Genomic DNA, 22,230 nt, shown 5'->3' on the forward strand with positions numbered 1-22,230 from the left:
CCATTCAACCAACCGTTCCCCATTCCCATTTGAGCCCCAATAGGGCTCAATGGGAATGGGGAAGGCACTAATAACGGGCCCGTGAATAGCAGGCCCGTTATTGGTGCCCTGGTCCCTTAGCGGGACCTGTAAAGGACGTGTGGTCTGACCACACGTTCTTTGCGGCTCCCGATAAGGGACCTCAGAATTGGGCGGTAAGGGTTTAACGGCACCATTCTCCTTACCGGTGACTGTTAACCCTTACCGCCCAACTTGGAATGAGGCCCATAGACATGACAACTGGGGGCACTGATGCTGAATCCATGTGTGTAGCTCATCACAGGACTCCCTGGTACATCACAACCAGTGGCACAGCAACAGGAAAGCAGAATCTTGCACCAGCGACACAGTGAAAGCACCATTTACATGTGAAGCAGTAAAGCCATGGAATTCAATCTGATGTATCATTGTGCCCGTGTGCCATTGCAATGACCCAAAGTGCTGTAGGTGAATTAAACAAGGAGGACACAAGTCCAAGTCATCACTGATAGGAACAGAGTCACATGTAATGTGAGGGCAGAGTAACAAGCAACAAACAATGAATGAAGGGACTCGGGTAGTAGGAAAGAACATCATTCCAAGGCCCTGCAACTAACACAAGTCGAACAGCCATGTGTTGGGGTGATGTTAAGGAAGTTGGACAGTGTGTGAGCCAATCAGATGGATGTTGTGTACAGCCAGATATAAACTAACTCATATATGATGATTAAGCATTCATTCCATTGGCAGATGTGCAGCATGACATGAGAGCACCCACTGGCTGGTACATCATGTGTGTTGTGGGTGGCCATGCATTGGGAGGCAACCAGCTCCCCCCCCACACCCCCCACGACACACACCCACAGTTAGGCCCTCAACCCATGTGATAATCATTGAACAAATGCATAATGAAATGTAACCAAACAAAATGCAGCACACGAACAGACTACAACAACTGTGTGATCAACAAAGAGAAAACTGTATTTGAAATATGTACACTATGAAAAGAAACTCTGTGGAAGGGGGATATGTGCAAGGGCAAGAATGTAACAAATTCAAAAAATCAAATAATCACAATGAACCATATACATAGGCAGCGGGCTCAATAGTGCCGCATGTCATCCTCCAGGGCAGACTCATATTCATCATTCCCCACTTGGAGGCGGGCCGATGTCCGGTCCTGGGCAGCTTGCAGGCTCTCCCTCAACCTTAACACCTCCTCCTCCATATCCCTGCAAGCCTCCTCCAGTATACCTGCCACTGTGCCCTTCCTTCCATCACCTCTGCCCTTGCCCCAGCAACCCGTGCCATCCTCGCCCCGTGCCTCTCTGCCCTCGGTTGCACCCGAAGGTCAATCCAGATGCACACAAAATCGCAAACATGCGTGCACTGTGCAGGTACGCCCGCCTTTTGGATGATATAGCACGGGGGGCACATTACTAGCACTGTCCGGATGTGCCAGCTGTCCTACTGATGCCTGTCCTTGTGCAGGCGCCTGGTCAGGCACAGCAACCACCACCTCTTTACTTGCTGGGACTTCCACCTGAGGCAGGGACATTCTGACCACCAGACTGGGTGGTGTGGGTGGGTTAGGAGTAGAGGGGGCCGTGACTGAAACTGGCAAGGAAGGCCTCCCTGTGGATGACTGGGGCACAGAGGAGGCAGTGGCGGAGGGGGCAACTGAATGTGCCAGAGCACAGAGACCCAACAAGAGTGGCGGACGTGCCAACTGACCCAGGTAGAGGGCCAATCGATTTGTGATGCTGTGAGTTCACGGAACGCAAACCTCTCACATAATTACGAATCGAGGACATCCACCCTGCAGTCCCAGCCAGCAGGATGTGCGTCATCTCAGGGATGATCCCTGTGGCCACAATGGGGTGCAGGGTCTGAATGGAGGCATTGACTACGGAGGTCATTACTGCATCAGATGAAGCAGGGACAGGAGGTTGGGCAGCTCCCTCCAGGGTGCACTGCACATCCTCCTGTCCTTGGCCCAGAGGTGCAGCATGAACACCCTACTGAACACCCGACACCCAGCAAGGACAATGCTTAGGCAAAGGTGGAGCGTAGCAGCTCCGGTCGTTGAGCAGCATTACGTCAAGTTGTCCCTGCGTCTGGGCAACACACTTTGATGGGCTTCCAGCAGTTATAGCAAACCTGCGAACCCTGGTCAACGATGATGGCCGGATGTCAGGGTGCTTCACTTCAGATTCTGCGGAAGTCTCCTTCTACGGTTGGCAGCGTTTTGAGGGTCTGACTTCCAGGGAGCTTTGGCGAAGATCAGCTAGTGAACGATGGTCCCTCATACGTCGGGAAGAGGTCCCCTTGCCATGTCCTCTCTTGAATCAGTTTCTGGAAGGCACAGCTGCTTTCAGATTAAATTGAAGGGAAACAGCAGTTAACCTTCTTCTTGCGACTCGGCTTCGAGAGTAAGCATCAAGTATCGACTTCAGCTTCTGAACTATTTCTATCAGTGAGATGTCACCAGATATACTGTTGGTCTCTCATTCACTCTGCTGGGTCACATTCAGGCAACCAATCATTCAGAAGGACATTCAGGCAGGCAGGCAGCCAACCAGGCTCACAGTGCATTCAGGCCATTCTTCTCCATCCAGACACTCAGAGCACGGAATGTGGATTCAGACAAGCACCTAGCCATTCAGCACTCCACACTGCATTCATCCCGGTTTCGGTCAAGGCTGTCTCAGTCATTGTGTCACATACCAGATACTAGACAACCATAACATGAAATGCGTATTCGTCACACACTCCATTCACCCATGTCCCACCCCATGGGCGTACCCACAACATACAGTCATTGGCAAGGCTCCAGCTAGTCTGGTTTGGACTTCCCCACAATACCATGTATGGAACTTCCAACAACAGCCAGTCAGGGGGAAGAGACAGGGTCAGGGCTAACTGGGACTTCGGGAAAATGAGGTAACAGGCGATAGAAAGCAAGAGGCCACAGGTGCCATCTTGTCTCATATCAGGAATCAACTGATTTCAATGGCAGGGCCTGGGTATCCCAAAATGGAGGATACTCAGAGCACCTGTCAAATTCAGCATGGAGCTGCCAACAGCCCATACCCTGCTCTGTGGCCGCACACAGGTGCCCAAAAACATAAATTAGGAGTAAAGGGTTGTACCCATACGCATGGGTGCCATAAGGGTATCCCAAGGGTCTGTTCACCAAGACCAAAAGAGGAAGATCTGCACCGCCAGGAGTCCCACATGAACTCCTGCATGGAAAACAAGACAGAACATACATGATAAAGGCATAAAGGACGAGGATACAGAAGCTCTGTCCCTCTGATGCATTTCCAGCATCAAAGTCGCCCCCCCCCCAGACTGAGGTTAGGGTGGTCTAATCTCCCACGAGATTGACACCCTCATCCAGACGGTCAACATACCTTCTGGAAAGGCCATCTGCATTATCATGACTCTTCCCTGGTCTATGCTCAATGGCGAAGTCTAGCCCTTGTAGGCTAATGGACCACCTGAGCAGTTTTGGGTTTTCACCCTTCATCTGCATAAGCCATTTTAAGGGCTTATGGTCTGTTTGGACCTTGAAGGTAGACCCTGTAAGGTAGGGCCTAAAGTGCTGAAGTCTCCAAACTATACTGAAACATTCCTTTTTAACAGTAGCCCGCCTAAATTCTCTATCCTTGAGTTGTCTACTGATGAATATGATTGGATGTTCCCTCCCTTTGTAATCTAACTGGGACAAGACAGCTCCAATTCCACTATTGCAGGCATCCGTTTTAACGATAAGGGTTTGCTGTAATCCGGCGCACACAATACAGGTGCCCTACACAGACTTTCTTTCAAGCCAGTAAAGACCTTCTGACAGTGTTCGGTCCAATTAACCTTCCGCGGTTGTTTGGGCGAAGTCAGAGCTGTCAGAGGGGATTAGTCTGCCATGAAGTTGCGATAATACTTAGTGAGGCCCAAAAAGGCTCTCACCTGGGTTTGAGTAGTGGGAGTCTCCCAGTCATGTACATCCTGTACCTTACTGGGGAGAGGTTGGATTTGACCCCCTCCTACCTCATGACCAAGATACGTGACCTTCCCCTGAGCTCTCTGGCACTTGGTGGCCTTGATAGTGAGGTTAGCCCTTTTCAAGGCCTGCAACACTTTATCCAGGTGAGTCAAATGCTCTTCCTAGGTGGAACTGCAGACAGCAATGTCATCTAGGTAGGCCACACAAAAAGCCTCCAGCCAACTGAGCGCATGATTGACTAATCTCTGAAAAGTGGCAGGTGCATTTTTCAACCCAAAAGGCATGACTCTAAACTGGTAGAGCCCATCAGGTGTTGTGAATGCAGTCTTTTCCTTGGCATGGTCTGTCAGAGATATTTGCCAATAGCCTGAGGTGAAGTCAAAGGTGCTCACAAATTTGGCAGCACCTATGGTGTCCATGGGCTCATCAGCCCTGGGCAATGGGTGCGCATCAGTTTTGGTGACAGCATTGACCCTCTGTAGTCCACACAGAACCACCAAGCCTTGGTACCTGCCAGGTCACTTGCCTTGGGGACAAGGACCAGTGGACTGGACCAGGGACTGGTTGAGGGTTCAATAACACCCAGATCCAACATCATGGCAACCCTAGCCTGGATGTGGTTCTTCACAGTGTCTGACATGCTTTAGCATCTGCTTTTGACAAGTATGCTGTCACCAGTGTCAATTTCGTGCCTGCACCACGGGGTGAAGCCTGGTGTCAGCGAAAACAGAGGGACATATTGCCGTAGCAAAATCCTGCAGGCCCTCTGCTGCTCTGGTGTCAGATCTGGAGAGACATGCACTCCCTCCACTGAGCCACCGTGAGGGTTGCTATGCAGAAAATCAGGAAGGGGCTCACGCTCATCCTCTTCTTGCTCTGGAGCTAGCAAGAGGTATGAGACTTCTGCTCGCCTATGGAAAGGCTTGAGCTGGTTGATGTGGAATACCTGAGAGGCTATACCAGGGGCTCCCATGTCGACCAGATAATTGACTTTGCCCATCTTGGAGATGATCCTGAAGGGTCCAGTCCACTTATCTGCCAAAGCCCTCGGCTTGGTAGGCTCCATCACAAGGATCTCCTGTCCTGCAGTCCAGTCGACTTGTGATGATTTAAGGTCATGCCAGTATCTTTTCAGTTCCTGGCTGGCCTTAAGGTTCGCTGTTGCCCTAGCCCATCATCTGGGTCATCCTCCGTCTGAGGCCTAACACATAGCCATTTGCTTGGCAGGACCTGGAGGGGTGGCTTCCAAACCTTCTCTGATTAAGGCAAGGGGCCCTCTCACTGGATGTCCAAAGAGTAACTCAAAGGGGCTGGAACCAACACCCTCTTGAGGTACCTCTCTGTAAGCGAACAGCAGGCACGGCAGGAGGCATCCCATTTCCTCCTTAGGGGCTCTTTCAAAGCACCTAGCATGTCCTTGAGAGTTTTATTAAACCTCTCAACCAGACCATTGGTCTGTGAATGGTAAGAGGTGGAGAACTTGCAGCTTACCCCGCACTCTTTCAACATCATTTTCACGTAACTCGACATGAAGTCGGATCCTCTGTCCGAGACTACGTCCTTAGGGAATCCAACCCTGGTAAAAATGCAGAGGAGCGCCCTGGCAACCACCTTGGCAGTAACAGTCTGAAGGGGTATAGCCTAAGGGTACAGGAGTCATTAACTATCCTGTACTCGTGCTTTGCTGTATCTGCATGGGCGATTCTTTGACTTCTACATGTGTGAGAAAAATGACATGTCATACCACAAGTCCACCATACAGGCGGAGGTCTTTCCATTTGTCCTCCCTGCATGCCTTGATTATCATTTTGAGAATTCTGAAACCCACCTTGATTATTCTGGAAATTTCCTTGAATATTCTGAAATCCTCATCCTTGAAAACCTCCCCTTCCCCGCAGTATAAACCCAGTATTTCCTTGATGAAACTGCCTCTGATTATTTATCTGCATCATGTTTACTGCTTGCTGTGAGCTCAATCCATCTCCACTGGTTAACATTGCCCCTTCAATGGCATACTTGGAGAATTTTTTCTGCACTAACCTACCTCTTCGCTTTTCCAAGTATCGTCTTTCTTACGATTATTTTCTTGCAAGAGTCTGCAATAATACACGATGGTCAGCTCTATCTCCGACCATGGTTTTGCCTCCATACCCATCAATTTCTTGAGCTGCTTCTGGCAGCCCCTGACTTAATATATGATAAAACACAGGTATAGATTTCCCCCAAGCTTCGCGTGCATCCAAGCTCCACTGCTGTTGAAAATTCTGAGTGTAAACAAGCAGATCCTCTCCTTCCTGCATCTCTTTCCTCATTATAGCTCCCATATCTGACGTGTCTGGATATAGCACTCTAAGCACTTTCCAAACAGCTGCTCTGCAATTATTAAACAGGGCTCCATCATGAGCAGTGTTTACTGTGGTAACACCAGAATATCCTGCTTATACCCAAACGTCATCAGCCCTTTCCACAAGGTTTGCAATCAGGAGACCCTTAATGTCCCCTATAGCCAACATACTCCCTCCCGTCATTTTCTCTAGCTCATATATCAATTTTCCAGCACCAGAATTTTACACCTTAAATTATCCTTGTTCATTTGTGGCCAAGGTATATACTGTGGTCTGGCTCCTCCCTTTTCCAACAGAGGAAACTGTGAGACCCCAAATTCACCTTCATCGTTCATCATTTGCCTATCCATAGTAGGGACAATGGTTCCACACTACAATGACCATAACCTGCTCACATAAGTTGGTGAGTCCCCCGTCTGACTATGGGACTGCCGTTTAGATGGTGGATTTAGCCGTATAAATTACTCTGACGCCTGAGATTTAGGTAAGTCTAAATCTGACCATCAAACTTTCTTATCCATTGTAAAACATCCCTCAGGTCCACATGCATTATCTCCCTCTTCTGTACGGAAGGGTTCTCAGTCTTCATCTGACATCTCCTGTGCCCAGCTCATGTGATCTCCCTCCTCCTCGTCTCTCTCCAAAGTCAGTCTATCTAAAGACAGCTCTCTGGGATCAAAACTACACAAGACTCCTTCTTTATCGTACAACTGTATACTCTCAAGTCAGCAATTTTTGCCCTTTCCCTGCACCACTTTCTGAGTTTTCATATCATGATAAACCTTATCGATAGCATGACCAGTGCTTCTGGAATCGAACTCATACTCTAGATTTACTCTAGACGGTCCTGCTAATTGCACTTGTTCTGGGAAGAACTCTTCTATATCTTCCCAAAACACTACTGGATCAAGATTTTTTACCTCCTTCTCCATGCGATCAAGACCGCAAGCTCTCTGTCTTCTCTTTCGTTCTAACTCATTGTCAAACTCCCTTCGCTTTCTTGATTCCTCTAGTACCCTGTTTTCCTCTTTCTTTTTCATGTCTCTACTTTCGTTTGCCATTCGTATTTCTTTATATCTACACCTTTGCATTCTTTTATCCCTTCATTTCTGTTCCTCTTCCTCCACACTTTTCTAATCTTTCCCACTCTTCGATTGCTCTATTTCTATTGTCATATTTTCTTTGCTCTTCTGCTCTTTACAGTTTCTTCAACTGTTCATCTTGATACAGTTGTTCCCGTCTTTGCCTATCCTTTCTTTTTGCCCTTTCGTCGTTCAATCTTTCTTCCCTTTCATTATCCTTTTTATCCTGCTCGTCTCGATCTTACCTTTGCCTTACCATCGAGTTTGAGCAAAATCTGACCACCCATCTATTTGTTTTGTATAAGTGCTAACTCATCAGCCTTATCTCTTTCTTCGTTCCATCTTTTTATTTCTCGTCCTATATCTAAAGGTGTGCTTCACCGTTCACCTTTCTCTTTATCGCGTCTCTCCTTGTCCTTCCGGACCTTAGAGATTACATCTCTCTCAGTATTTTTCTCTGGGCCCTCATCACTGCTTTGCGCAGGCGACTCATATGCAGGGTTACTATACCCTGCTGCTGACTTAAGCTCCGTTAATGGGTACAGCCCATCATCTTGCTTACTATCACCATTTATTTCAGGCTCAGCGGGTGGAGCGGAAGGCTCCTCACCCCCCTCTCTGAATACATTAACAGGGTGATTAATGTGCATCGAAAACGGGGGCACAAGCGTAAAAATCGCAGCACACGCGTGCGAAAGCCGCGCAAGCGCCCATTTGGCGATTCATGGAAGGTGCAGCGCATGGCTTACCTGTGATCTTCGCTGAATCCGCGCGTGGCGCACACGTCATTGCGACATCCCAAAGGCTGTGTGTGAGACGGCCATTGAAGGCACACACTGCCCAGCGCACACACCTAAAAAGGGGGCGGAAAACACGGAATGGGGAACAACACGTGAAAATGTGGGCGTTATGGGGGAAGTACCGCTGCCAAATCCTCTCAATGCCCACACGCGCGCTAACAACACGTATTCATGGAATCGAAAAGGGGAAACCTGCATGCCACAAAAGAACCGGTGAGCCGGAAACACGTTCGCCATGCGAAAGCTGACGTAAGCGCCCCCGTGCAGCCTAAAAGTATGCGCAGACAACAAACAAGCTCATACCGCTACGATGAATGTACCGTTCCTCGCAGCAGTGGTCTTGGGACACCGCAGGAGGAGAAGGATAGCCAGGCCCTGCACTTTTTTACCCAGGACCAGCCTTTTTGGGATGCCTGATGACCAGGTCTATGGCAGTTGCAGGTTTCCACCCCATATCATCCTAGACCTGGTCGCTGAGTGGGAGGATGACCGCACATCACCCACCCTGTGCTCCCAAGCACAAAGCCCCTTGGAAAAGGTGCTCAATGTACTGCATTTCTGGCCACTGGTTAATTTCAGCGGACAAGTGCCATAGTTGGGGGCGTCTCTCAGCCCACGCAGTCACGCTGCCTACACCAGGTGTTGTCGATAATGACTGCATGCCCCTCAATCAGCAGGCACATATACATGCCCAGAACACCCGCAGAACGGCAGGCCGTGGTCCAGGACTTTTACAAGGTGGCACACTTGCCCAAAGTGCTTGGTGCCATTGATTGCACCCGTGTGGCTCTACGTCCTCCTAGGGCCACTTAGCACATCTATCGCAACCGCAAGCACTGGCATTCCATCAACGTGCAGGTTGTATGCGTTGACAAGGGAATAATCACTTCTGTCTACGCAAACTATCCAGGGGCCACCCATGATAGTTTCATATTCAGAATGTCACCCCTAAACCGGGACCGGAAAGCTGGGAGGCATGGTGACACATGGCTCATTGGTGAGTACAAATGCCTGTGCACATGCATGCATGTCACACACAGAGAAATGGCAAAACCCAACTAATCACAACCATTATCACCTCTCCAGGGGACAGTGCCTACCCTGTGAGCACGTACACGATGACGCCAATACGGAACCCCACCACACCACCCGAGGTAAGATACAATGCAGCCCATATTGCATCCAAGGGCATAGTGGAGCACACATTCGGAGTGCTCAAGTCACGTTTCCGCTCCCTTGACCGCTCTGGTGGCCAGCTGCTATATGTGCCGCTAGTAGTGTGCAGGATCATTGTGGCAGCATGTGTCCTGCACAACGTTGCAACCCGACGGGGTATGCCAGTGGACATGGCGGTGCCCCCACATACCCACAACCCCAACCACATGCATGCCCGCTGAGCATGGGAGGGGAAAGGGCACGTGGTGAGGCAGCCTGTACCCAGCTTGTGGCCACATTTTTCACCTAAAATACCACCCCTGCGGAGTGCACACAGGCCTGGCACATACCAGGTGACAATCGATGATGACAAAGGGACAGTCAACTGTCACAAACCTACCACCCTGAGATGGTTTCCCTGAAAGTGCTACATTGTGTGCATCCCTAGCTACTTAAAGAGAGCCAATGCTGTGTCAGTAAAAGCCCCACATTCATGCTGCAGGAAGGACTACCCCCTTGCAAAACAGCACACCCAAATACTGGTATGTCACCCAACCCCTCCAAAACCCCATGTCACCCGCCCGAGACACCATGGCATGACATGCAATGTGAAAGCAACCAAATAAATGCACCACACATTGCACAACTGTCACAAAGTGCACTGTCACAAATGCAAACAGGCCACAGACAATTCCCTCTCACATATGAAAAAGAAACTGCACATATGAACATATACTTACCAGCATGACAAATCATGAATACGGGACCCAACAGTGGCAACTTCTGACAGTGACCAATCACAATAGCCCAAGTGTCACACTCTGACAGAGGCAGCACATCAACCCCTCCCATCTTCAGTGTGTTGCTGGTAGGTAAATGTGGCAGGGTACTGCATACAGCATGAACTGCATCTGCAATGGAGACAGGCAAGGTAACACATAAAGAAGCTACATGTAAATATGCATAATAAGAAATATTGAATACAATATACAAATCAACCATGCAGTGGAGAAACCATCATTAATCCCCACTATGGGGGCATACATAGTTTGGACTACAGACTGGCCACACAACTGATGGAACAGATGGTTTCCTAATTAAGGAAACCCACGTCCCCTGCACACTATCAACATGGGCCTAGGCCTGTGTGTAATTTTAAGGTACTCAAATTTCCCTTGTTTGATTTATGGAAGAGGTAATTGTAGTGATTACATTCTCCTTGCATTAGCAGGAGATATTTTTCTTTTGAGATGCCCAAATTAATGTTTGACAGTTCATCTGTTTATCAAAAAAACAGTTATTTATTGCAATTATAACAAAGGAGCATTCAATATTTGATCTGGCCCAACGCGTTTCGAGTATTACTTTCTCTCTTCATCAAGGGCAAAAATGTTCTGTTTTTTTCATACAATAGTTAATCTCTAGAGAGAAGATAGATTGATGATACAGTGTTAATAGTTAATTCAAATATTCATTTGTGCATATAAGGCAAAACAAAAACTTTTTAACTAAGGAAAAGCACATCATGTGTTCTTGCTATATTTGTCATTACTGCATTCTTTTAGCTCAATATCAGTAGCCAATATTTAGCAAAGGGAAAACATCATTACAGTTAATGGCCAATGCTAAGTGCCTACATAGGTGAATGACAAACTTAACTTTTTGTGGATATAACATGTAAAGGATAAGTAAATGTAAAGGTAAGAAATCAAATAGTAATTATTGTTAACAGTATCTCTAAGGTAGATGCTAGGGTACTTACTTAAAAAGCGAAAAGTGGTTTCCCAGTGTGGGCAATTACACTTCAAACTGATTGGTAGTGAGGTGGAGAATCCTAGTGCTTCCTAACCTATAATGGATAATAGAGTTAAATTGTGAAATAGCTTAGCCAGAATGGACAGCTTAATGGTCATACACTTACTTGTAACAGTAATAAATGGTTCCACAGACAGGCATTTACTGCATCTCTGTGTGAAAATACTTGGGATGATAGGTAGTCCTTCTCTAGAGGCTGAAATAATAATTACCATGGGAAAGATGAGATAAAGCCAAACGAGCTGGAGGGCTCAATGTGGCTAAGCAGAGGATAAACGGCTTGCCAGGTCTACTTACAAAAGAGAGTTGGATTATCCAGAAGATGTTGAATGTGTCTGTAACAGGAACAACTCCATCCGCTTCCATTTAAGTGGGGAAGCGGATTGAGTATTTATGCTCGCGTGTGACATCATCCACGCATGCGTGTGGTGACGTCACGTTGCGGCCATTTTGTATGTTTATAGTCATTTCGCGCATGCGTGAGAACGACGGGGGTTACGTTAGAGTCTATCAGATGACTGAAGAGAAATAAATATACAGCCTATGTGGATGTTGGTAGACGAGACAAATGTTTGCGGGTGACGTCATCTGCAGATGTGTGTTGTGGCTTCATTTCGTGACCGATGGGGATTAATAATAAGAGGACTTGGAAGGGGAAAATAGGTAAAGAAGTAGATAAAAATAGAAAGGTATCCAAATGGTGGAAGAGAAAAATACATAATCAGATGAACGAGTATAATGGATAAAATGAATGTAGGAAGTAAAGGTAAAACTTATAAAAAGCTGTTTGTCATTAAACCATAAGGCACCAGTATATTAAGACAAAATTGTGTGTGTATCAAATGTACAAAAAACCTTTTATCTGTCCCACCAAGGGGTGTACATTCTTATCACCTTGTCATGTTTATGTTAAATTTTCATTTACCCTCGTAAGGTTCAGTTTTATCAATTTAGAGGAAAATGTAATTAGGTATATAAATGATATAGTGGAAAATCTAATTTTTGTCAAAACTTAAATTGTGGTTATAAAAACAAGAGATCCCTGGACCACGCTCTGAGGTGTGTCTACAGAAATGGACCCAAGTAGTACTCCTCATTCCTCCCTAAAGGGAACATTGCATCTAGTTTGTGTACCCAGTAGAGTTCTCTTTTAGCTAAAAGTTGTGGTAGATCACCTCCTCTAGGTAGTGGGTGGACTACTTCCAAGATCACCATTCTCATTTGTGAGATGTTGTGTTTTTGGTCCCGCTAATGTCTGTAGACCGGTGACTTGACATTCTTTGTTCTTATGCTGGACTTGTGTTCTGTCCACCTTTCAGGAACAGCGGATTGCATAAATAACATTTTTTGTATCGCATGTGGCATATTGTCTCAACGTTATTTTTTTGCCTGTATTGGGATGTCTCACATGGTCTCCTTTTATGATGTTATTGCAGTGTTGGCAATGTAGGCAGGCAAATGTTCCTGTTTTCTGTTTATTCAAGGTAGTTTGTGATGTCTTTTTTGGTTTTTCTGCCCTAATGAGTTGATCTCGGATGTTTCTTCCCCGTTTGTATGCCATCATGGGGGGATCTGCAAAGAGTTCTTTTAGGGTGTTGTCTGTTCTTATGAGGTCCCAATTTTTGTGAATGATTCGTTTTACTTGGAAACTCTGACTCGAGTATTAGGAAGCACTAGGATTCTCCACCTCACTACCAATCAGTTTGAAGTGTAATTGCCCAAACTGGGAAACCTCTTTTCGCTTTTTAAGTAAGTACCCTAGCATCTACCTTAGAGATACTGTTAACAATAATTACTATTTGATTTCTTACCTTTACATTTACTTATCCTTTACATGTTATATCCACGAAAAGTTCAGTTTGTCATTCACCTATGTAGGCACCTAGCATTAGCCATTAACTGTAATGATTTTTTCCCTTTGCGAAATATTGGCTACTGATATTGAGCTAAAAGAATGCAGTAATGACAAATATAGCAAGAACACATGATGTGCTTTTCCTTAGTTAAAAAAGTTTTTGTTTTACCTTATATGCACAAATGAATATTTTAATTAACTATTAACACTGTATCATCAATCTATCTTCTCTCTAGAGATTAACTATTGTATAAAGAAAACAGAACTTTTTTCCCCCTGATGAAGAGTGAAAGTAATACTTGAAACGCGTTGGGCCAGATCAAATATTGAATGTTCCTTTGTTATAATTGCAATAAATAACTGTTTTTTTGATAAACAGATGAATTGTCAAAGATTCATTTGGGCATCTCAAAAGAAAAAAATATCCTGCTAATGCAAGGAGAATGTAATCACTACAATTACCTCTTCCATAAATCAAACAAGGGAAATTTGAGTACCTTAAAATTACACACAGGCCTAGGCCCATGTTGATAGCGTGCAGGGGACGTGGGTTTCCTTAATTAGGAAACCATCTGTTCTAGATATATTTGACCGGCCCAGATACGAAGGCTTAGCACATCTCCCCCGCATCTCAAATTATATTTACCTTTAAACTAATAATTTTGAGTTCTGCTAACCTTATTGTGAACTAGGTGTACTTGGTGGTTAAAAAACTGTTTTCCACACAACTGATGGAAGCCCAATGCCTCTGTGTTACTGTCACACGGTGCCCCCTTGCGAGCCCATGGAAAGGGGAAGCAGGAGTGGCATATGTGTCTGGACCCCAAGCCTCAAACACAAGACAAGCCTGTATTGGGCCCAGCTGGAACACACAGTGGATGCCTACGGGTGCCACACAAAGCAACACACTGTAACATGAATGCACAATAGGCAAAAAAAGAGGAAAAATTCAAATTAAAACAAGAAAAAAACAAAAATCAAAAATGCCCATGGGTGACCGGGGGGGAACCACCCAAGAGGGAGGAGGTATAGGGTGCACCCCAACACACACATGTGTGGAAGTTGAGAAAAAAATAATGCCTCCATGGCCGGCACGGCTACCCGATAGTGGGAGAACTGACGTCGCTGTCATCACCCTCCGGTGCTACATGAGAAGGTACGGGAGCCAGACCACGCAAAGCCCAGGCATGCTCCTCCATGGCAGCAAGCATGCAGGTTTGAAAGGTTTGGTTCTGCAGGATGATGGTCCAGAGGTCCCCATGCAGCATGTCACGGGTAGCACAGAGTTCTGCCTGCAAGGCCTCACGTGATGCGCAGATCTCCTCATGGGTTGCCTGGAGCTAAGCTGAGATGGTGCGTGTTTGCTGCTCCAGCTGCTGTTCTGACCGTCTACTCAGGCACACCTCAAGATGTACACAGAGTAGCTCTGAGGGAGGTATTATCTTCCCTCAGGGCATCCCTCTAGGCCCGCGCCTCTGCAGATATGGCTGTGCGGAGAGCCTCCAGTTCAGCCCGTCGGTCCCTGTTGGCGGCAAACATGTCCTGCCTGTGTGAGCGGCACGTGGACCATGTTGCCTGCTGCTGGAGCTCCACCTGCCTTTCGGGGAGGAGACTGTAAGTGGCCACCCTATCCACGGCCTGAGCCATCATCTCACTGTTTAAATCAAAACAAAATGTATTAAATGAATCACAAGTAAATGAACATCTATCTGTATATTTCCTCTAAAACAAAATTTTCATTTATACAGGAAAAAAAACAAATATTATACAACTCAGGCTAACAAAACTCTCAATCCCTCATTCATACTTCCATACATAAAACCATACTGGCCTACTATACATAATGTAGCGTCAAATGAATCCTACACCACTCTTCACAAATCACTGTTCCGTATCTGTTTTTTCTGACCCTGTCCTTATTACTAGTTTCATATGCAGTTTGTTTTATAAATTTCAAACAATTTGCATAATTGTCGACACGCGTTTCTGTCTCTTTAGACAAACAATGATGTCCTTTCTTTCTTTGGACCTTCCTCAGGACTTAAGGCAAAGTCAAACTTACTTGCCTCGCTAATGGACTGGAGTAAGTCCTATACAATCCCTGTGTATCAACTACAGGGATGTAGATAGATGTGGTGGAATCAATCTTTCAACAGGACCCTAATATCCTAATACACTAGGTCAATTTTGCAACTCTGTCAAATATTTCTCTTTGGGGTGTATATATTTTCTTCACCGCCCATAACAGACATGCACCCTTTTTTTTTATTGTGGCTCCCTTATAGAAGGTAGCAGGGTGGCTAGTTCCTGTAAAGAGGCTACTTGTGGGTCCTCAGTGACTTATTGAGGACCCACAACTAGCCTCTCCCTGACCCACTGGGGGGGTATAGGTGTCCCTGAATGGTCCTGGACACACTGCCCTCTTGGGCCACCCTGCCCATGTTGCCCACTGCTGCCACCTTGGCCACCCTGCTCATCCTGGGCATGTCCCCTACCACGGACACCTTTGCCTCCCTTAATACTTGGTCACCTCCCAACCATGGCACTGATGTACTTGTGTGAATGGGAGGTGCAGAAAACAATTGTCCTGGGCAATTGGGGTGAAGGGGGCAGGGTACTGGATGGAATAGGTACCCCAGTGCTCCTGCAAAGCTGTCTGTGAACCCTGGGGAAAAAGGACGGGCACGCAATGCTCAGGCACCCCAAAAACAAAAACAACGTGCATGTGACCCCTTGGTAGCCCACATGCGTGGAATTAAGGGCCTGCAGTACTCTGTGGCACCCAGAAACACAATAAATGCATACGCATAGAACACGCCGGCCACAATGACCTCTGAATGTGTACGCGACACACGGGGCAACCACATTGGAAAAATATGTGCGCGACTCACCGTCTTCCTGGAAAATGTACGGAAAAAACACGCACGCGTTGGCAACACCCCCGCCAAAACAAGAAGTGAGCTCTGCCGCAGTAAACAAGGAGTATGCACTACAACCGTTGTGAAGCAATCGCCTGTCAACCCGCAAGAAGTACAAGAATCACATACTCGCTTTCCACAAAAATCACATACAGGAAAATGGCGCCCTACATGGACCTTTAACCCGTGCTCATAGCAATGCCTATGATTGCCACGTCACTTACGGGCTCACGCACTAAGGGCCTTTCCTCGAATTACTTGCACACGTGCTGATTTTTCACGTGCTGAGTCACTCTGCATCAAGCCGGTCACGCAACAACACACGGAAGACCACGCTCCTGCCCAGAAGGCCATTTACCTGCCCACCGAAGCCCCGAGCAGCCTCATACGAGCCATCTGCTGCTGCCAGACCGCCTGCTGCCAACGTGCCCAGCAATTAGGTGCCTGCACATCAGCCATCACCAGGGTTCCAGTTGCTGTGACCACCCCTGCTGGAACAGAAGACTCCCAACTGGTGTTCCATCGCTGCACAGCCCAGCCCCAGGACCCAGTTGCCCACCAACACGTGCCTTGGGGGTTGCCAAGTCAGGCCGAACACCATCTGGGATCAGTGGTGACCCCCCCGGCAGGGAGGCAGAGGGCTGCCAGCTTCACTGCTAAAGAAGTTGGCATCCTGGTGACAAAGTCCTACGGCATTATGATGCCCTCTTCTGACAAGCACGTGCCAACACGGATGGATGGGAGAGGATCTGGTTGGACATCATGGGTGCCATCAACACAGAGGGGGTGGCACCCCGCATCTGTAAACACGTCCATAAGCGCTGGGAGGACTTCAGGTCCAGGACCCTCAGGAAGGCCCAGCATCTCTTGGACGCAGTGGATGCAGTGGGGCACCGGGTCCTGCTTACCACCGACCAGATGAGGGTCCTGGAGCGCATTCGCCCACAGCATCACCACCAGGTCCTCGAGAGGCAGACCCATCTGGAGTCGAGCGGTTAGTGTCGATGCGTTCTCATTCGACACAGTGAATGCTCAGGTGTGGCAGGAGTGTGTAGCTTGGACATATGTCTGACATGGCCCATGTATGGATGTGTATGTGCAGGGACATGACTGTGCTGCATGTGAGTCCAGTCATGTGTGTGCTGCATGTGAGTCCAGTCATGTGTGCTGCACATCAGTGGTGTGTTGCGATGCATGATGCAAAACTGCATGTGAAGATGCATACATGTTTGCATGCCTGTGTATGGACTCAGCCATGTTTGGGGTGTACATATGCGTGTGTCTGTTTGGTGTGTGTGTTTGATTGTGAGACGCCATGGATGCATGTGACACGGACATGTAGGTACCCGATTGGCAGATGTGACATAGTGGACGATGATCGCACTGTGACAGGAGGTAGAGATGGCCAGATGCATGTCTCTCTGGTGGTGTGTGTGTGTGCATGTGAATGGCCTGCTCCATGATGCTTGTGATGTCAGGATGTTCATGCAGTTCCATGTGAATGGATGCAGATGCCTGTTGCACCTTCCCTGCTTGTTTGTGCATTTGTGTGGGTTCAATGAGTGATGTGGAGTGTGATGCTGTCTGTGATGTTTGACACTGCCACTCATGTGCTATAGTCATGTGTCTAGCAGACCATTGTACGGTGTCCTGATGCCTGTGTTCTATCTCTCCCTGTCTGCAGCGTCGACTGATGAAGAGGGCGGAGACAGCGCTGTGGAGCCCAGCGGCAGGGATGCCACCGCCAGCCGGAGACGCAAGGCCCTGCCCCCCTCCCAGGTAAAAATATCTTCTGGGAGTGAGGGGACTGGTGCCGCGTCCATGGTCACAGCTGCCGAGGGGAAGTCCAAGAGGCCAAGGTTGGATGTGGACTCCTCGGCAGATGAAGGGGCAGGTGAGCCCCCACAGGAGCATGCTACGGGAGACGGCACCAAGTTATCCAGGTTGATGGGGGGTGTGGTTGAGGAGGAAGCCGCATCAGAACCATACATGGGGCCTGGAGGGGGTGGTTCCACTGGTGCAAGTGGTGCAGTCCAGGGGCAGGAGGCAGCACAGGTCACCGTGGAGGTGCCTGTATGTAATCCTGTCCCTGATCCTGCGACTGCATCATCCTGCATCAGCAGGGATGCTTCTGTACAGGCCGTTCGCAGGTAGGGGATGTGTCTACATCAACTGACCTTCCTCTACCTGCAGACGAGGCAATCTGTGACAGGGTTGAGACTGTCCTAGTCGGTGTCGTGTTATGCACACGGGTGATTCGGGATGATGTGCGTGGTTCCTGGCAGGACAACGCACATCATTCCAGACACCTGTGTGGCCGCGTCGACTTGCTAGGACAGGTCATTGGCACAGGATTCCTCTGTGTGCTGGATGCTCTTGCGACCCCCCTCCTCATCTGCACACCCTATGCGCCAGTCGTCCTTCGTACCGTATTCCTGCCCATGTCTCACCTGGGCACCCTGTGGACCTGCCCCATCCACCTCGGCCAGGTTGGTGGAGAACACATCCCTGCCACAGTCTGTATTTTGAGGGCCAGCAGAGGTGGTCACCCCAACAACTGGTCCCCTGCCAATGGAGGGTGTGCAGGTACCTTCGAGCAGGGCACGAGTATGGCAGCACCGGGAGATCCCATCGTCCCAGAGGCCATCATGGATGCAGAGGCAGTTGGCATTAAGGCGGTGGCAGCAGGCTCGAGGTTGGAGTCCTCAGGCCTCGGGGCCATCTACATCACAGGGGCAGGCATCGGCCTATGGGCGGGAGGACCCTGGACTACATGTGTCTTCCGTGTGGCAGCGGTTGGGCCAGCAGATAGGTGCAGAGCGGTGGCGGGCAGAGAGGGCATGGCTCACGATGGTCAGGGAGGAGAAGTCCATGCACTGGGCATTGAGGGGGGCAGCGTTCCTTGAGGAGACTCGCATGGAGTTGGTGGAGACCATGGCGACGTCCCTGCAAGCCCTCAAGGACCCATCCCAGGCCCGCCTCCGGGACATCAACATGGAGTTTGATGATGCCCTGGCCAAACACATTAACATCAAGAAGTGAAACGTAGGACTAGCCTGCCATCATTGTATATAGTTAATTAGGTTTAGGTTTCCTTTCGTTTAATTTTTATTTTGGAGTTGATGGACTTTGCTCCACTTTTTGTACATAGTTGTTTTTCTGTAGATATTTTGGTAGGTTTCATTTGGTTTTGGGATCATGGACCCTGAGAACTTTCATTGTATATAGTTGTGGATCTGTGGACATTTTTATTTTCAGATTTTTAACACCCATGCTGGAATGTTTTTTTTTTCATTTACCCTTTGGATTATGATTTTCATTTTTCAGGACATGGACCACTGGGAATTTTTTTCTTATTTATTGATGACATATTTTTGGGAATTGCCATTTCAGTTCTGTTCACTTTCATTTATCCTTGCCATTTTTGGTTTTTGTTTGTGAGATTTCTTTTAATTTAATACATTTGCATCTGTTCATATATTTCGGTTGTGTGCTCTCATTGGTTTGGTGCATGTGTCAGTCGTCATTGCCTCAGTCATGTGGTGATGGTGTGTGGCCATGTTTGGCATGCCTTTGTGTGCATGTATGCTTCTGTGCATGACATGCCATGGGGCTTGTACTGGGAAGTGGGGACAATGGATGGTTGTGGAGTTGCACTGTGGGGGGAAGTGTGGGGTGGCATTTGGGTGGACATTTGGTACATGCATGTATGTTGTGTCACTGTGTTGGTTGGGTGGACATGAGTCGGGGCCTGCTGACAGGTTGCCATCACTGGTGGGGGTGGAGGGAACTTGAGTAGGGGCCTGCTGGCAGGTTGCCGTCGCTGGTGGGGCTTGGGGGGACATGAGTCGGGGCCTGCTGGCAGGTGCCCATCACTGGTGGGGGGGACATGAGTTGGGGCTCACAAGTGCATGGTGCCATGTGGGCTGCCTGTGGGGCATGGTCACAGGTGTAGGGGGGTCCCCTGTGGTGTGGGCTGCCTGCGGGGCATGGTCAGGGGTTTTGGGTGGTCCCCTGTGGTGTGAGTTGCCTGGGCGGCATGGGGAGGTGGGGAGGGCACACCCAGGAGGGCCCAAACAGCCAAATTGCGTGAAAGGCGCTCTTGCGTACCCCGGAATACACGTACCCCGCTCGCGCTGGCAAAATCACGTGAAGAGCGCACTCGCATACCACGGAATACACGTACCCCTGACCATGCCCCGCAAGCAGCTCATACCACAGGGGACCACCCAACACCCTTGTCCATGCCCTGCAGGCAGCCAACACTACAAGGGACCCCCCTACATCCCTGTCCATGCCCCGCAGGCAGCCCATCACCCCTGTCCATGACCCGCAGGCAGCCCTCAACACAGGAGACCACCCAACACCCCTGACGATGACCCGCAGGCAGCCCTCAACACAGGAGACCACCCAACACCCCTGTCCATGCCCCGCAGGAAGCCCACACCACAGGGGACCGCCCAACACCCCTGACCATGCCCCACAGGCAGCCCACACCACAGGGGACCCCCCTAAACCCCTGTCCATGCCCCGCAGGCAGCCCATCACCCCTGACCATGACCTGCAGACAGCCCTCACCACAGGGGACCACCCAACACCCCTGGCCATGCCCCGCAGGCAGCCCACACCACAGGGGACACCCCTACAACCCTGAACATGCCTCGCAGGCAGCCCACACCACAGGAGACCACCCTACACCCCTGTCCATGCCCCACAGGCAGCCCACACCATACAGGGGACTTTTTCCATGCAATTTGCCTGGCGCAGGTGGGGTACGCGTATTGCAGGGGGTGCGCAAGGAGATTTTCCTGCGATTTGGCTGCCCGTCCACGGTACGTGTATTTGCTGGATACGGTAGGCCTTTTCACACAATTTTGTAGGCGCGAGTGGGGTACATGTATTTAAGGGGGTGCGCAAGTGATTATCACACGTTTTGGCTGCCGCGAGTGGGGTATGCATATTGAAGGGGTGCCCGCGGAGATTTTCATGTGTTTTGGCTGCCGCGAGCAGGGTACGCGTAGTTTTTCACGTGATTACAGTATAGGGGACCTGTAAGCTGGTCCAGGGTTAACGCAGCCCTTTGCGCCATATTGGGGATTTCTATGGCTTTTTCTGCCACAAGGGGCGTTCTTGGGGGTGTAACTGGAGCTGCTGGATGTCCGCTGCGCCACAGCTACAAATGGCTTTGGAAATCCATGACTACATGGTGTGCCTGAATGATGTTTGGCGCACGCGGCTGGTGCACTCTCCCTCTCTGCGCTGGCCGCGTACGCTAATTCTGCACTGAATTCTATGAATTACCCCCTAAGTATCCAATCTACTTTAGGCGGCTCTTCTCTCTCCTCCTGATACATTTTCCAAAGCTCTAAGCTCGCTAGTCCTTTATCTAACTTTTTCCCTGTATATGCAGCACGCAAATATGTCGTCATATGCTGCAGAACTACCCTCGATAGTGATCCCCCTTATGGCAACGGAATGAACATTTTATCTGCAGTTCCCTTTACCCATTCTGCACTGTACTTTCTGAGCTTGGGTGTGTGTTTCGGCAGCTGTTTACACAAGTATAGAAGCGGAGTAATATCCTCCATTTTGACACGTCACTCTTTTGATCGCCAATACTCACCTTTACTCTTTGCAAATTTCAATAATATGTTTCAAGAAAAACAAAATAATATGAGCATGCACCAATCGTCGCAGACTCCAATCCCTCTATATCACGTTTTTTTACTTTAATCTGCTAAAAATTATCATCAATTCAAGTTCTTCAAAAAGAAACACTTAATTCTTCAACTCTCGCATTTCTCCTTTTTAGGTTTATCAATCTTGTTTATTATTTCGTCATCATTAAACAACTACATAAGACAAAACAGACAGACAATTAACACTCGGTCGACCACAAATATCCTAGTCTTTGTCCTCAAGACTTCTCTTCTGCCTCTAAAATCATACTCCTACAGAGTTTAAACTGCCCTCTTTAGAACCGTCTTTAACCGGGACCGTTTTCTGAGACTTCCACTATGGGACTTTAGGTGCTGCTTTCTCTGACCGTTCTTTAAAACGCAGGTATCTAGGCCTATCCTTCCTCGTGGAATTCTCCCCTCACGATATCTCTTAATTGCTTGGCATCTCTCCTCAAGCCAATTAATTAACATTCAACACCGATCATTCTTCAATTTACTTTACCCCAACCTCTCACTGCTACTCGTTTTTTCCCCTTATCACTTTTCTCATTCATT

This window comes from Ambystoma mexicanum, chromosome 6p (assembly GCF_040938575.1).
Source record: "Ambystoma mexicanum isolate Mex_15411 chromosome 6p, UKY_AmexF1_1, whole genome shotgun sequence".
In the NCBI taxonomy this organism is placed as follows: domain Eukaryota; kingdom Metazoa; phylum Chordata; class Amphibia; order Caudata; family Ambystomatidae; genus Ambystoma; species Ambystoma mexicanum.